The sequence below is a fragment of the Anguilla rostrata genome, chromosome 13, assembly GCF_018555375.3.
Source record: "Anguilla rostrata isolate EN2019 chromosome 13, ASM1855537v3, whole genome shotgun sequence".
Lineage (NCBI taxonomy): Eukaryota > Metazoa > Chordata > Actinopteri > Anguilliformes > Anguillidae > Anguilla > Anguilla rostrata.
The window spans coordinates 26505632-26520834 of record NC_057945.1 but is presented as its reverse complement, the minus strand read 5'-3'; the positions used below and the strand labels follow the sequence as shown (position 1 = coordinate 26520834).

At 38.9% G+C, this 15203-nt stretch overlaps 1 long non-coding RNA gene across 1 annotated transcript in view; it reads right to left on the bottom strand.

Moving 5' to 3' along the window:
• The window catches only part of LOC135237366 (uncharacterized), a 32015-nt gene extending 19858 nt beyond the window's left edge, over positions 1 to 12157 (bottom strand). Inside the window, exons 1-2 of the long non-coding RNA XR_010324804.1 lie at positions 11790 to 12157; positions 8489 to 8589 (exon numbers count right to left, since the gene is read on the bottom strand). This is a non-coding gene — a long non-coding RNA (uncharacterized LOC135237366). The remainder of the gene's footprint in view (positions 1 to 8488; positions 8590 to 11789) is intronic.
• Between the last annotated feature and the right edge of the window lie 3046 nt (positions 12158 to 15203).

The following is a 15203-nucleotide window of genomic DNA, read 5'->3' as shown; positions in this document are numbered from 1 at the left end:
CTTAATAGGACTAGAGCCAAGTCCAGGCAGTAGGCCTACTGTCACCTCAAAATCATGCGGGATGAAAAATCGAAAAAAAAAAATGTATAAAAATAAAATAAAAAATACTTGAACAGTAAACTAAAGTAACCAAAACAATTGTGAATTTATTCTCTTACAAACCACGTTATGAAACTTAAAAATATTCACAGACAAAAATTTGAATAGTATGTACTAGGTACAAAGGTTTACGCAATCTTTTAAGATAACGGTATATATACCGTAAAATAAAATGTTTTCCACGGTATTACTGTAATTGGAAACAACTACGCCCACATCCCACAATGCTAATACGGGACAATAAACCATATATAGGCCTACGCACTTTCCCTGCAAGTTAACAGTACCTATTGTTGTAATAATAATAATAATAATAATAATAACTATTATTATTATTATTATTATTATTATTATTGCCATTATTATTATTTTAGCTGAAATATCGCAATAGTTTGTGATGAACGACAGAAGCAGTACTGCCTCAAATTCAGTCGACGTATTGATTCTTGCAGCCACATACATTGAATGGCTGGTGCCTGAAAGGCTGGTGCCTGAAAGTATATTTGAACAATTTTCGTAAAATACACGACTCTAGTGATGCAATCTTACACTTGACTTCCGTGTAATGAAACAAATTATCAGATAAAACATGGACTCTTCAGAGCCCATTACATTAATCAGCTAAATTCCCTCAAGGGGAAGCTTCACCACATCAGGCTGTCTTCATCAGAATATGGATAATAAAACACTTGGACTACATCAACTATACCTTTCCTCGTCTTTCCGACTTTAATATAGAATAATGTATTCTTCACACAACTCCTGGAACAATATTATCCTTGCACGCTAAAAGAAATTCTGATGAGACAGGCGCGTGCTACCAAATCTTAGTCTCCCAATTACAACGCAATTAGCAATTACGTGCCTTGCCAAGGGACTGAGCAGAAAGCTAATAATGCTAGCTGAATGGCCTGTTCACTTTTTTTCCAGTTAGTGCACATAAATGCTGCTCAAGAGAAAGAGATCCAAACAGGTGGCTTTCCACCATTTTGAAGCGGTTTTATTCATCAATGTTTCCACTTCACTAACATTATTTTAATGTTATGCAAATGTCAAGTGTTTATGCATTTATCAAGTTGCACAACATCTCGAACCTCTGCAAAACTTCAACATGGGTAAAAAAATAAAAAATAAAAAACAGTACATTTTAGCCACCAAGAAAAGGTTTAACCATTGCAAAGTTATTCAGTTTTAAATGAACTCGCCAAGGAGAAGTAGAATTAATGGTCAGATAAAAAAAGCTCATAAGATGTTATAATTACATAAATTACATCTAACTGAAGTACAGTGAGTACAAATTACAGGCAAGCAGCTATTAGAAAGGTTTTACGCAGGGTGGCCATTACATTTCGCAGTAAAAAGTATTTATTCCTACGAAATATAAGGTTTTATAAATCACTTTTTAAAACTAAACATTGAGTTAAAGAGGTAATTGTACGTTTCCTATACGTGTGGAAATATGATTGGCTAATAGACTGATTCAAAGAAACTCGCTTTCGGAATTCCTTCACAGGTAAATTAACTGTGTACGCATTATGCTGACAACTGTCCTATTTGTTTACGGTTTGAATTTCCACAATCTGTATAGCAAACTATACTACCGACTATGTGATAGCTGCTTTGCAAGGGAGCAAGAACATTCAGTGAAACTGATTTTTTTTTTTTAATTTTAAATGGAACGAGCACATATAGCCTACATAAAAATATTGTTTGAATAAACATGCAATTCCTTCCAAATCCATTTTTTTTTACATTAGCCTACCAGATTTATTTGATATTTCAAATGTATTTATTTCATTGTGAAACCGTTCTTGAAGCCTGGACAATGTGTTAATATAACAATTTCGACCAAGATTAGCTAAATATTGACAGAGCCATAAAATATCGTTTAGTTGTTAATTTGTCCCTTATTTTGTAATATAGGAAACAAACTTAAAATGTAGAAATGACTTCGAAATGTATATATCATATCATAATATTTAATTTTTATCACTTCAGTCAGTTTCACTTTTATTTCGATAATTACAGATCAATTGGTTCGTTGAATACGGAAGGGCTTCCACTGTTAAGGTCACGATTAAATGCCAGTGCAAACATATCAGACATGATACTACTGCGCTTGATATGCCCAATTAAACAATAACTACGCTATTAAGTTGTTATTCCTCACCCCTGACGTCAGACCACATTGGTATGTGTCTATACCTATGCTCTTATTGGACCTCGCTGAATTAAGGTGTTAGACAATTTATTATTTTAAGTGTCTCCAGAACAGTTTCATTTATTTTTGACCTATTTAATTCAAAAAACATTTTACTGTATGTTGTAAACACATTTTATGTACAAATGCTCTCTCTCCCCCCCCCCCATCTCTCTCTCTCGCTGTTTGTGTGTGTGTGTGGGTGTGTGTGTGTGTGTGTGTGTGTGTACGGGTGGTTTACAACAGCGACGTGCTTTGTGCGTAATGTGCAGGGGTGCCCATCTTGCCCAACGCCGAATAAAAAGTGGTGGGAAGTAAACAACCTAAAGACAGACGCGTTGCCCTTTTCTCTGCACTTACCTCTTCAACATCTGAGCAACCAGCTTTGCTCCTAGAAACATGTTAATTGACAACGGAGCTCATTACAGCATCCACATGTAACGCAGCAAGAAAGATTACAAGGACAAAAGCGCAGTAATGAACTGTCAACAATCGAGTATATCTACACGACCAGGATCACTCAAAAACGCGGCATTTACCAGCGACAAAGGATCGCCTTTCAGACAGGAAGAAAAGAGGACCTGGACTTTTGTTTAGTCAACTCAATTGATTATAAATGAAAGATTAACGGGGTAGCTCCGCATTTTTAAGGGGTGAGGGAGAAAAAAAGCCCAATTAAGTCCACCAAATGTTAACTAAATCGCTTTCCCTCCGTTTAGTCCAAATGAAATTCTAATTAAACCATCCCTAGCGATGGTTTTGGAAAGCAATTTCTCTCCCTGCTGGAGTAGAACGAGCGAGTTGTATTACTTGTTAGGAGAAGCGTTAGTTCTTGGCACAAAGCGCTCGCGAGGCACATTGTAAAATGCCAAGGGGAAGTTAATGAGCATCAGGCGAACTCGTTGGATCTATTCCTGGAGATTGGTGTTGAAAAGATGGAATCAGCCAGCAGGCTGTATGGTGTTCTGTACACTGTTCTTTATGCCCAAATTTTCAAAAAAGGCAATCTACAATAATATTGTTCAAGTCTTTTAAAAATATGCACCGAATATGCAATTGTGAAATAAACATCAGAAATGCCTTTGAAGAGACATGCAATATGTTTAAAACAGTGTTCCCAGTTACTTATTTAATATTGTGACTGCTGTTTAAGCCCTCCAAAATTATTAGTTACATGAATGCAAACTTATACCATTGGTCCTACAAAGCAGAAATACTTCCTAGAGACATTAGTTTTAAATGAATGAATTAATAAATAAATAAACTATAACAAAATTAAGGAAATTATTCATTTAAAACATGAAAATCCAACCATATATGTATAGCTCAAGCAATATAAGATTCACATATAGACTGAGAAAGAGAGAGAGAGAGAGAGAGAGAGAGATGCTCAAGTCTGAAAATGACTAAAAAGCCATGACCATGTACTGGTCAGCACACACATCCCTCACATGAAAAGGAGAGCTACACAGTATAGACCTCTCCCTTAGGTTGCCTTCCTCTTCAAGGGCACAGTCTGAGAAGGTGCTTTGTGGCTTAAAGGTCTTTAGGCACCCCTGTGGGAGCCGGGTATGGTCTGCCCTGCTGGAATTACATCAATGTCAGACTCCAACATGACCTCCATTCAGAGTAAGTCTTTACAGCTAGGGGGTAAGAAGCTGAAGGGGACCGTCTGTCCTTGTGCCCAGTCCTAACCACAGTCATTCAGAACAGCTGAAGCCATGACCTCCAAAAAACCTGCCCAACGTTTACAAACTCAAGGATTCCTTGATTCCCACTGTTTGGATGAATCAGTAATCCTCAGTTACTCTGGATAAATCATTTTGGCCTGAGACAAGTTATTCTCTACTGTGATGTCTAACATGGGGCTTTTGGTGTTAGTTTCTTGCCACAGACACACCACAATATAAACAAAGCAAGGCCTGGCACTGGGTTTGAACATGATTCCCACAAAAAAAATGTCAAAGGTACGCTCCAAAGCGATTCACTTCTGCTAGTGAAAACTGGAGCTCACACGAAGAGTGTAAAGAAGGCAACCAGGTCTCTACTGTGGAAAATGAGTGAGGCTCAGAACAGATCCACAGTGGATCCATATGTAAAGTCTGAGGTTTAAGATGAGGAGGGGGTCGGAGAAGATCTGCATATATACACACATCCCATCAAGGCTTAAAATATGCGGTGACAAAAGGCTATTGAAAAACACACAACTGCATCTTGACTGGTCAATAAAATAATAATAATAAAAATATAGAATGAGACTTAATTCTTTAACTAAGAAGCGATTTGGAAGATTGAACAGATATCAAAACGCGACAAAGTCATATTAAAATAACACCTAAATTTCAGGCCAATAATAGTCATAAAAACAGAAAAGAACAGTTAACTTGCTAGGAATTACCAGGAAAGTTGCCTTGCTATTGGTAAATTGGCACAAAAAAGTACTAGGCAAAGGCTACTGAAGAGCACTGATGCATATGCTTATGATGACGTAAACTTGGGTCATCTTGGTTTTATTTGGTTTATGCACCTTCAGTATGCACCAGACACCGCAGCGTCCTTTAGATGAGTTGTGTCAAATCTAAAACTACAACCTGCCCAAGTGTATGATTACTAGACTTTCCTTTCTGGTATATGTAGTATTCTGTGTCTATATTCAGTGCTTAATTTCCCTTGTACAGTACATATGTTAAGACATTAACATCTCTTAAGTGTGGATGACTGACCCCCACGTTGGGATGGTCCAGTTCTGGTAGTTATTCTGAGCCAGAGATTAAAAAAACAAGGCGCCATTTGGGGCAATGAAGGACAAGAGGAACATTGTCGGGGCAGGCATGCAGCTAACAGGACTGGGGCTTCTGCCAGTAGCATGATGGGACTGTGGTGTCTGTGGCTAATCCACCTCAGGGTGTTCTCCATTAGAATACATAATGTAAAGCTAGTCATTTGGAAGGGCTCCAGATCGTGGTCTTCAAAAGCCTTTTAGATAATTCGTCGCACCCACCCCCCCACCCCCTCCTCTGACTGGTGCCTGACCTCCAGGGTATGAGCGGGTCCCAGCTGAGGAACAAGGGCAGCTGCCAACCACCGCCACTTCAACCCCGGCCATCCGGATGATCGCGTTTGTCAACCCGCCACTCCGTGTCACGCAGCGCGGTTTGATCATCGCAATTAGGGTGATCAGGGATGCCATCTCCGGCAGCGAGCGTGAGCGGGGCGCGCGGGGCGAGGCCACCGCGCGAGAGTCAGGAAGCAGGTGGGAGAGCTCCCTCGCGTTACTCGTCCCGTTACCGTACGGTGCCCACCTTAATCAGCCCTCGCGTTAGGTTGTGCGTATCGTCGCGTTGGAAGGGGTCTGCCAGCGTCGTCACCAAGCGCCATGCCCGCCTGAATCCAACATGGCTCACAGCAAACGAATGAGGGACGTTTTAAACAACTTACTGTTGTCTGTAGTGAAACTAATGGTTCCAGTAGTCCAAAGCACGATGCACGTTAAAATACGTTACAAATAAATTGTAAATACAATGCCTTTAGAATGAGTAAACTTATGTGGAATACTCTAAACGATGGACACAAAAAGGGGCTTTTCCCACCACAAAAATAAATATATTATTGACATATGTTACCTGGCTGACCTTGGATACAGCTGAATAGGGACACAATACGTTACTGTTACCAAAAGAAAAAGTGCTTCTGGAGGTACCCTGTGATAGAGGCCTGGATGCGGTAGCTCTCCAGGTATAAAGTGTGATCTCATAAAATACACTACATGGCCAAAAGTATGTGGACACCTGACATCCAAAATCTCATCCAAAATTATGGGCATTACTATGGAGTTTGTCCACCCTTCACTGCTATAACAACCTCCATTCTTCTGAGAAGGCTTTATACTAGATTGGAGCATTTCTGCAGGGATTTGCTTCCATTCAGCCAGAACAGCAATAGTGAGGTCGGGCACTGATTGGGCAATTAGGCCTGGCTCGCAGTTGGCTTTACAATTGATCTCAAAGGTGTTGAATGGGGTTGAGGTCAGGGCTCTGTGCAGGCCAGTCAAGTTCTTCCACACTGTTCTCAAGAAAACCATTTCTATATGGACCTCGCTGTGTGCCTGGGGGCATTGTCATGCTGAAACAGGAAAGGGCCTTCCCCAAACTGTTGGGGAAGGACAGAAATATCTAGAATGTGATTGTATGCTGTAGCATTAAAATTTGCCTTCACAGGCTTAGCCAAAACCATTAAAAACAGCCCCAGAACAAGGGGTGCCCAAATACCTTTGGTCATACAGCGTATCTGGACATGCTATGGAAATATAATTCAATAACAACTGTCTGACCGGAACCTGGGCACTGAAAGCATGATCAATAACTTAAAGCACACATGAGCAAGCGCAGAACTGCTGTCACATGAATCTCGCCACCATAAAAAAGTCCATCTTAATGACAGTTCCTATACCCACTTTCAAGCATTAAGCATAAAAACTACAGATACAATAGACTGATACTCATAAATGATACAATTTAAAAACTTTACAGCTAGAGCTAATACATATGTACAGCTTTTGATTTGCGTTTCAATAATAATGCTTAGTGGCTGTGGGCTCCAGGTCTGAATATTAGTAGTTAGTTTTTAATCCCTCCAGGATTACATTATTTATATCATTAGAATAATTAATATAACCATGATTTCAAACTTTCACCATGACTAATTCAATATGCTAAACAGATTAAATCTAGCCTACAATAAAGCAAAATAAATCTGAAAATGTGTACACATATGAATGTATGCATTATTTAAAAAATATAAAAACATTCCACATTAATGTTGCTTTATATTAATACAGTAAAACGATGTTATGAAGCTGAAATAAATGCTAAACAAGAAATCCCCAAAATATGGTTTCATGGGGAATCCTTTATTTTTACATTTAAGCCATTATCTCCACCTTGTGGTAAAAATGATGTATTACAGCATTCGGAAGTTTTTCCACTACAGATCACCTAACAGAATAAGGAGTTGAATAGTCTTATCTTAAAAATATTGATCCATATGGCTGTGAAGAGGTTTTTATTTCATATTTATACATATTAAGTCACCAATTGAGTTTTAAATGGATAATTAAATACCCATTTAATATCCATGATAATATTGTTTCAGTTATAGTATATGGTTTTGATAGGCCCAGAAAGTTTTATATAGAAAAAAAATATATAAAATTTGTAAGCAAGTTTCAGAAGACCAGCTGGCTTTACAATGGCTGGACTGTACTATTGTACTTGTCACTACTTGTGTGTGTGCATGTGTGTGACTGTGTGCATGTGTGTGCGCGCGTGCATGTGTGTGTCTGTGTGACTGTGTGTGTATGTGTGTGATACTGTGTGTGTGTGTGTGTGTGTGTGTGTGAGACTGTGTCTGTATGTGTGTGTGTGTGTGTGTGTGTGTCTGTGTGAAAAAGCAAATTGTAATTGTAATTGTGGCTGGTGTAGGTGCATTCAGGGGTTCATGGCCTGAAGCAAGAACATATACTTCCACTTATTCAGTGATGCAATACGTATGTATATGACTTAATTCATTTCACTGTATTTATTCACAGTGATAAACATACAGTAAATATCAGCAGTGCTTCTTTGCTTTTACTGTAGTGGCTTCAGGATGCATGCACCATAGGAAATAGTTACAACTGACAATAAGACATGTACAAACTCTAAAGGCATAATATCACTGCACAAGCTGCTTTAGAGATACATTAAGTTTGTTTTTCATGTGCATACACCCCAGTGCCCCATTCACCAGCCATCTATCCTTGAATGCACACAAAAATGTCAAGGCCGTTTGAATGCAAACTCTAAACCTGAAATATCACAAAACTCCCGAAAGAGAACTATCCCCATAACATGTGGGATGGGATAAATGTCTACAAAACACAAACTGAGTTTGGCGGATTATAAACAACTTCTGACATCATCCTATACAGATCCATTTTTCAAAGGCATTAGTTAAAAGAGCTTGTGGACATCCTACAAAGATAGACAGAAGCCTGTCAATATAGTTGGGGAGCCTGCCAAACTCAACACCTACACAACATATGCTTCATATAATATTATAAAACACCATTGCATATAAACAAATCTCATGCTGAATTGAATACAAATAGACCTATTAGGCATATGGAAACTGGGCAAAGATATATCTTACCTTTCTCTTCTTTGTCTCCTAGGTGAACATCTATTGCCACTTTACCAGACGCAACACTCCAACTGTGGGATATTTCCCTCCACACATGCTCACCGTCGTCTCTGTAACAAGACACCAGACTGAATTACATCAAAACTGTGACTCATACACTTATCACAAACCCAACACAAACATGAAAGTGTTACGTTGTATTTGTTGTGAAACAGCACTATGAAAAAAAAACAGGCACAGAGATAAATGAGGTTGCAAAATGATTTCACAGTGCATGTACCTCACAGCCGTAATTTTAACTGTGGTTGCTATTTGTTGGTGTCAGCACGAAAACCATATAAAGCCTTAAAAAAAAAACTAAACGAAAAAACACTTCCGCATTTACATAATTTCCATTTTGCCTGATATTCTGTATCGGTCTTGTTTTTTGTTATTTTTTTTCCCTGCAGGAGCGCACCATAAGCATGACGAGGAGGCCTCACATGCATTTTACTCTCTATTTTCATTTTGAGTGCCACACAAGCAGTACTTCAGCAGAGGATCTGCACATTACCTTTCATTCATCCGATCAGATAAGATATCCTTAACAAAATAGCAACGTTTCCTTTCCCTTCAGTATATACATTCCCATGATAATGCTTATACAATGAAAAGAAATATTGCCATATATTGAAAAGCATACTTTAATATGAATAATACATTTGACTATATGGAGACACTTCATATATTTACAATATATGCTAATATATTGAAGTTATGCCTAATATTACATTCTATATTCAAACACCCCACTGAGATCAAAATGGGAATAATTTGTATATTTTGCTAAGCTTTTTAATATCCAAGCGAATTATCATTGAATATATTGCAGACTTCAACAAGTTTTATGTATAAAAAAGCCTTATGTCTTTGTATGTGTAGTTAAATGCTTTGCATACTATCAAAACAACTTCCCATTCTGTTCTGTGTAATCAGCTGCATTGATTGATCAATTAACCCCTGAGTAACCAAAACCAACATACCCCGAGGCTCTCTGGGACTAGGGCTGTAGGGCATGTGATTTTTTACAAATCTTTAATTATGTATTATCATTACCTCTTTTCTGTAGGGGGCACACAAAAACATACACACTGCAGGTGTCCAAAAGGCAACAGTCATAGAAAATGATTGGCGTTTGCAGCAACATTAATCTGGGCATTCTTTTCCATAATTAGGCAGCTAATGCTAGCACATTACCAAATAAGCTCTCATTGTAGTTAGGAACAGGTAAGAACTTTCCGTGCCAGAAAGCACCATGTGTGCCAGAAGTCATTCTCAGGGCCAGAGCAGGGTGTTGATGCATTCTGCTATATTCACAGAAGGTTGGCTGCGTTCCATTACTTTTCACTCCTCACCTTTCCTCCACTCCCCCACTACCAGTCGTCTCCTACCCGGAAGTATGTGGAGGAAAGGAAGGAAGGAGACAAGTGGAGGAAAGGAGAGAATGAGGAGGCATGAAAAAAACTGGGACAGCTTATCTGCTTGACATCATATTCGACGTTGACTATTGACAAAACAGCACTATCATAATTGTTATATTTTGTCGAGTCCACAAATAGCACCATAGCCAATCACAGATCTTACATTTGGTCAGCCCATTTGAAGCTTGAAAATATGTAAGTTTCAAGTAGAATTAGTTGCATGTAGGCTACAGTAGTCCGTGGAAATATGAACCTGACATTGCACTTTGAATTGAGACACTATTTAATATGTAATCAGCAACATCAGATCAAAGTAAAAATCTCATTGTTGGCTGTAGAAACATAACAGTTTACTGCAATTCCAGAATCCAGATGTGAGCAATGTCTGAACACACAGAGCATTAATTCACCTCATACTGTATACTGTAGCTATACTGTGACAGCCTACATTCTATTGCCAGTTCATTGCATCTGACTAAGGCAAATTCAGAAACATTTCTGGATATGTTGCTTCATATTAAGTTTCAGTATTCACATTGAAAATCTATTTCCCACGGTAACATCTGAAATCAAATTTGTTGGTAATAAATACATCCTTTGTAAATGGTTGGTTGAATAAGTTAATTTATGCATATTCACATACTGAAATAATGGTAGCTGCCATGCTTATTTGTGTTTATTTAAGCAACATTCATGTACAAGCAAATAAACCTATTTTCCCATCTTAAATTGCTTAAATTGCCAACTTTATCAGTAGGATACAAGCCACACGAATTAACTGACATTTTGTTATTCATTGTAAACAATCTAGCATTCAGGTAGATTCAAGCACACACAAATCAGGCTTAATACTGTGAATAATTAGGGAAATTCAAGTTCTCAGCAATCTCCACTTTATCAAGTTTGGTGACAGATTCTGTGGGATGGTCTTACAATATCTGTGCATGATGATGTCACCTAGAAATGTGAAAAGACTAATGTACCAATCACTGAGAGGAGAGGGGGAGTTTGAAGCCTAATCTCTTCCAATATTGGGACAGTGCATGGTGCATGGGGGAGACGTGGTGACAGTGGAGAGGATACATGAAAAAAATGAAACAGTATAAAGCAGGGCTGTCCAATCTACTTAGATTACTGAGGTGGTGCAAATCGGATTTAATTTTTTTTTTGTTTTTTTAAAGAGGCTTGACAAAGAGGCTATCACGACCTCTAGCAGGCAGAAGACTGAAGTACCATGCGAGAAAACAAGGGAAGACTGGTGTCCCTAGCTATATAGCGTATCAGCTGCCATTTGTGCAGTTGCATGCCGTAAACAAACGCTTTTTTTTTTTAGCTGGCTAGCTCTCCCTGCTCTGCCAAACACCTATCTATAATACAATGAAATACGGCGCGAAGGGGGATATTTCATTGCATTCGTAGTCAACTTCGCCAGTTCAGCTCAGCTGATCAATTAGGGCAACGGAATGTTTTCTTACAAAGAAGTTCGGCCATGATGGGAAGTGCTATTCTAAGCCCACTCCAAACACTTTATATTATACCCAAATTATTCATTTACGGTAGATTTTCAAAACTTTTTTGAGCCAAACATTTGCCCCATTTTCACAGTATGATTTTCATACGAAACCTAATGATCGTTAATCAAATTTCAAAATAATGTCGGGGAACTTTCAGAAGGCTGGGGCACACGCGCAGCCCAAATTCTGGGTGCTTCACCGCTTTGGTTGGCTTAGGGCGTGGGTTCATGTCTAGTACACGTATCACTAGTATCTAGTATCACTGCCCCATGGGTCGCATCATGGAGTTCAGTGTTGTGTCTTCGTGTGATCACCAAAAGCACTTTATACACTCACCGGCCATTTTATTAGGTATTGCTAGTACCGGGTTGGCTTCTGCTGCTGTAGCCCACCTGCTTCGAGGTTCGACTTGTTGTGCGTTCAGAGATGCTCTTCTGCATACCTCGGTTGTAACGAGTAGTTATTTGAGTTAGGCCTACTGTTGCCTTTCTATTAGCTCGAACCACTCTGGCCATTCTCCCCTGACCTCTGCCATCAACAAGGCATTTTCGCCCAGAGAACTGCCGCTCACTGGATATTTTCTCTGTTTTTCGTACCATTCTCTCTAAATCCTAGAGATGGTTGTGCGTGAAAATTCCAGTAGATCGGCAGTTTCTGAAATACTCAAACTAGCCCGTCTGGCACGAACAACCATACCACGTTCAAATGCTTGGTTTGAACTTCTTGACCATGTCTACATGCCTTAATGCATTGAGTTGCTGCCAAGTGATTGGCTGATTAGTTATTTGCGTTAACGTGCAGTTGAACAGATGTACTTAATAAAGTGACCGGTGAGTGTAAATATCCCCTACCGTCAGTGTGATTGGGTGTAACAATGACACCCATACATTGTCTTTGTAGGTTTCTGGTTATAAGGTTGAGGCTCCAAGTTCAATACATGCAGAAAAAATGTTCGGCGTTTTCTTGCAAGCTATGGTGGTTGGATCGGCTTCTTGCTATCCCTGCTGTAGCTGCAAAGCACAATCAGAAAGACATGAGAACAGAGATAGTTTCAGCCCAGTGGTCAGAAACAATCCCAAAACGAAATTGTCGACCGGGGTGACGGACTGTGAAACTGGGGTTCTGCATGGAAACTTTTCAAGTTTAACGAGTAGGTAGACACACAAACTCTTGCGCTATACGCTGTGTCTGACCCATTGAGTTCAGTGGTCTGATTGAACTTGCGCTACATTTTAAAACTGGTCCGCAAAAGAACAACCCTCGACTTTGATTTATTTCCCCCCCCCGCCACTGTTTCATCTTTAGAGAAGCCTAATTTGGGCGGTTAACCCACGGACCTGTCATGGAAACACAGACTGTACAACTTCCAAACTGAAAGCACAAGGTATTTGTTTGTATCTCATGGGATCAGGAACCTAAATACAATTAAGCTGACAATTCTACTGCATCATAACTGTGAGAGAAAATGCATCACCCAAATTGCAATGCATAAAGACTATGTAGTCTACTGAAGTTCATTACATTCAGAATGCTTAGTATTATGCGAATGCAATTGCGCGGAAAATTTATTGTAGAGAATCATTTCTGTCTGGAACATTATCATGATGTCCATCGCTCACAATACCTTTGAAAACATTTTTCTTCTGAATTACTCATATATGGCTTTTAACAACAGTATATCGATATAGGTAATGAAGATGATAGTATTAGTTCCTGTAAAAGATGATAGGCTTTATCTTGAGATTATTGCTATATGAACTGTATTTGTGTCCTCATTTGACCGCTGTTTTGATAATGTTATCTATTTTGAGCCATTGTCTGAGCATTAGTGTGGTTAAATAAATAAATAAAAAAATAAATAGTGTTGTAGTGTTAGTATTGATTGGTTATATGTAATCTAGAGAATGGAATGAGATTACAAAAACTAAGTAGCTAATAAACCCAGAATACCTTTTAAAATATCATCTTTATCAGTTTACAGTTAGTTCTATGGACTACATTGATATTTCGCTTTACATTTAAGTACAATATATATTTTTTCCACACATGCACCAAATGTACATACACACATGCAAACACAAGAGCACCCCATGAACACCTACACAGGAGGATGAGCAAGAAGTGAGAGTCTGTATTGTAGTTACACATTCAAAATAAGAAAAAACTTGTCTTGTCAGAAACATAATTTTTTAAAATGTATTTTGCTAACATTTTTATTCCAGAGTAGACATGGCTAATGAGACTGATTGGTTATAATTGGACACCATGTTTAATCTGGATCCCCATGCATTTTAGCACTATGATGCATAGGTGAATCATTGCCCCAGCTCTTTCGCAGCTGTCGATCACACCCCTGCTCAGAAACCGCTGCACGTTCCAGAAAATCAGCCATGGATGCGTTAAGCAAAGGCTGAGGGAAAGTTACACTACACTGGAAGTTTTATTTTCAGTCGCTCGTTAAAAGCTTCTAGGGTGTGAACGACAGTTTGGTGCGAGATGCATGAGTACTGACAGTTTATTTATGAAGCTGGTGAACTGAGGTCTGATGAACATGTTGGCAGCCTTATATTTAAGAGCAATGAAAAAAATGAAAAAACATAGTGACACTGTAATAAAATCTGTCAGTTAGGCACCTGAGCATGTAATAAGAGAAACTGGAATGCTGTATTATGTTGCCCTGTAAATAACTTTTATATTTTTTATAGCCAAAGAGCTCATGCCTAAACTTGGACAACCCTCCCCCCTCACACCCAAGGCACATTCACATCAAATAGGAGCAACACATTTCTCACATTTGCTGTGCGGAGTGAATGTGATTTTAAAGTGAATTATTTAGAATCAAATAGTTCACACTGGCTGCAGGCATACAGCACAGGGCACCCGCACATCTCAAAACCAAGGCTCATTTTTAAGGTTACGTGGCTACGTTAGGATATGGCTGTCAAACTTTTCCATCAAAAGTCCTCTAGTTCAGCTGGTCAAACATGTTCATTTGTTGTGGACTTTACTGCATGTTTGTTTTTCAAAGTACACTCAGTTAAAATATTTGTTTCTAAATGTGACGTGCATTCACCCTAGCTATGATTTCAACCATTCATGGATCGCCTGTAAAATGAAGGAGTCTGGTTCCACTGTCACTAAAGACAACTCTTCATGTTCACAGCCAAGCCCACCACAACTATTTTATCTCATTGTAATTCTAATCTAGAGCAATTGTCTTCCTTCAAACACCTGTGATTCTGCATTGTTGTGTAAAATATTCAGTGCAGAACAGTTTCCATTTTCCCTGAAAGTCCATCTCTCCCTCACACACTCTTTCGCTGACAACTTTTTTCATATGTTGGCTGGTCTTATGTTTCCAGCATTTGTAATTTTGGCGTAATTAGAAATGTATCTAAGTGTGGCACAGTGGGTAAGGAACTGCGCTTGTAACCGAAAGGTCGCAGGTTCGATTCCCGGGTAAGGACACTGCCGTTGTACCCTTGAGCAAGGTACTTAACCTGCATTGCTTCAGTATATATCCAGCTGTATAAATGGATACAATGTAAAGTGCTATGTAAAAAGTTGTGTACGTCGCTCTGGATAAGAGCGTCTGCTAAATGCCTGTAATGTAATGTAATGTAATGTAATATCTGTCAGGTTAGAATGTAACGGGTGTTTGGGATCTGTTTAATTGCAAAGTAAGAATTGTAACCCAAACTAAACACCTCCCCTTGAAGCAAGAAGTAAAATGATGTAAATATTCAAGCA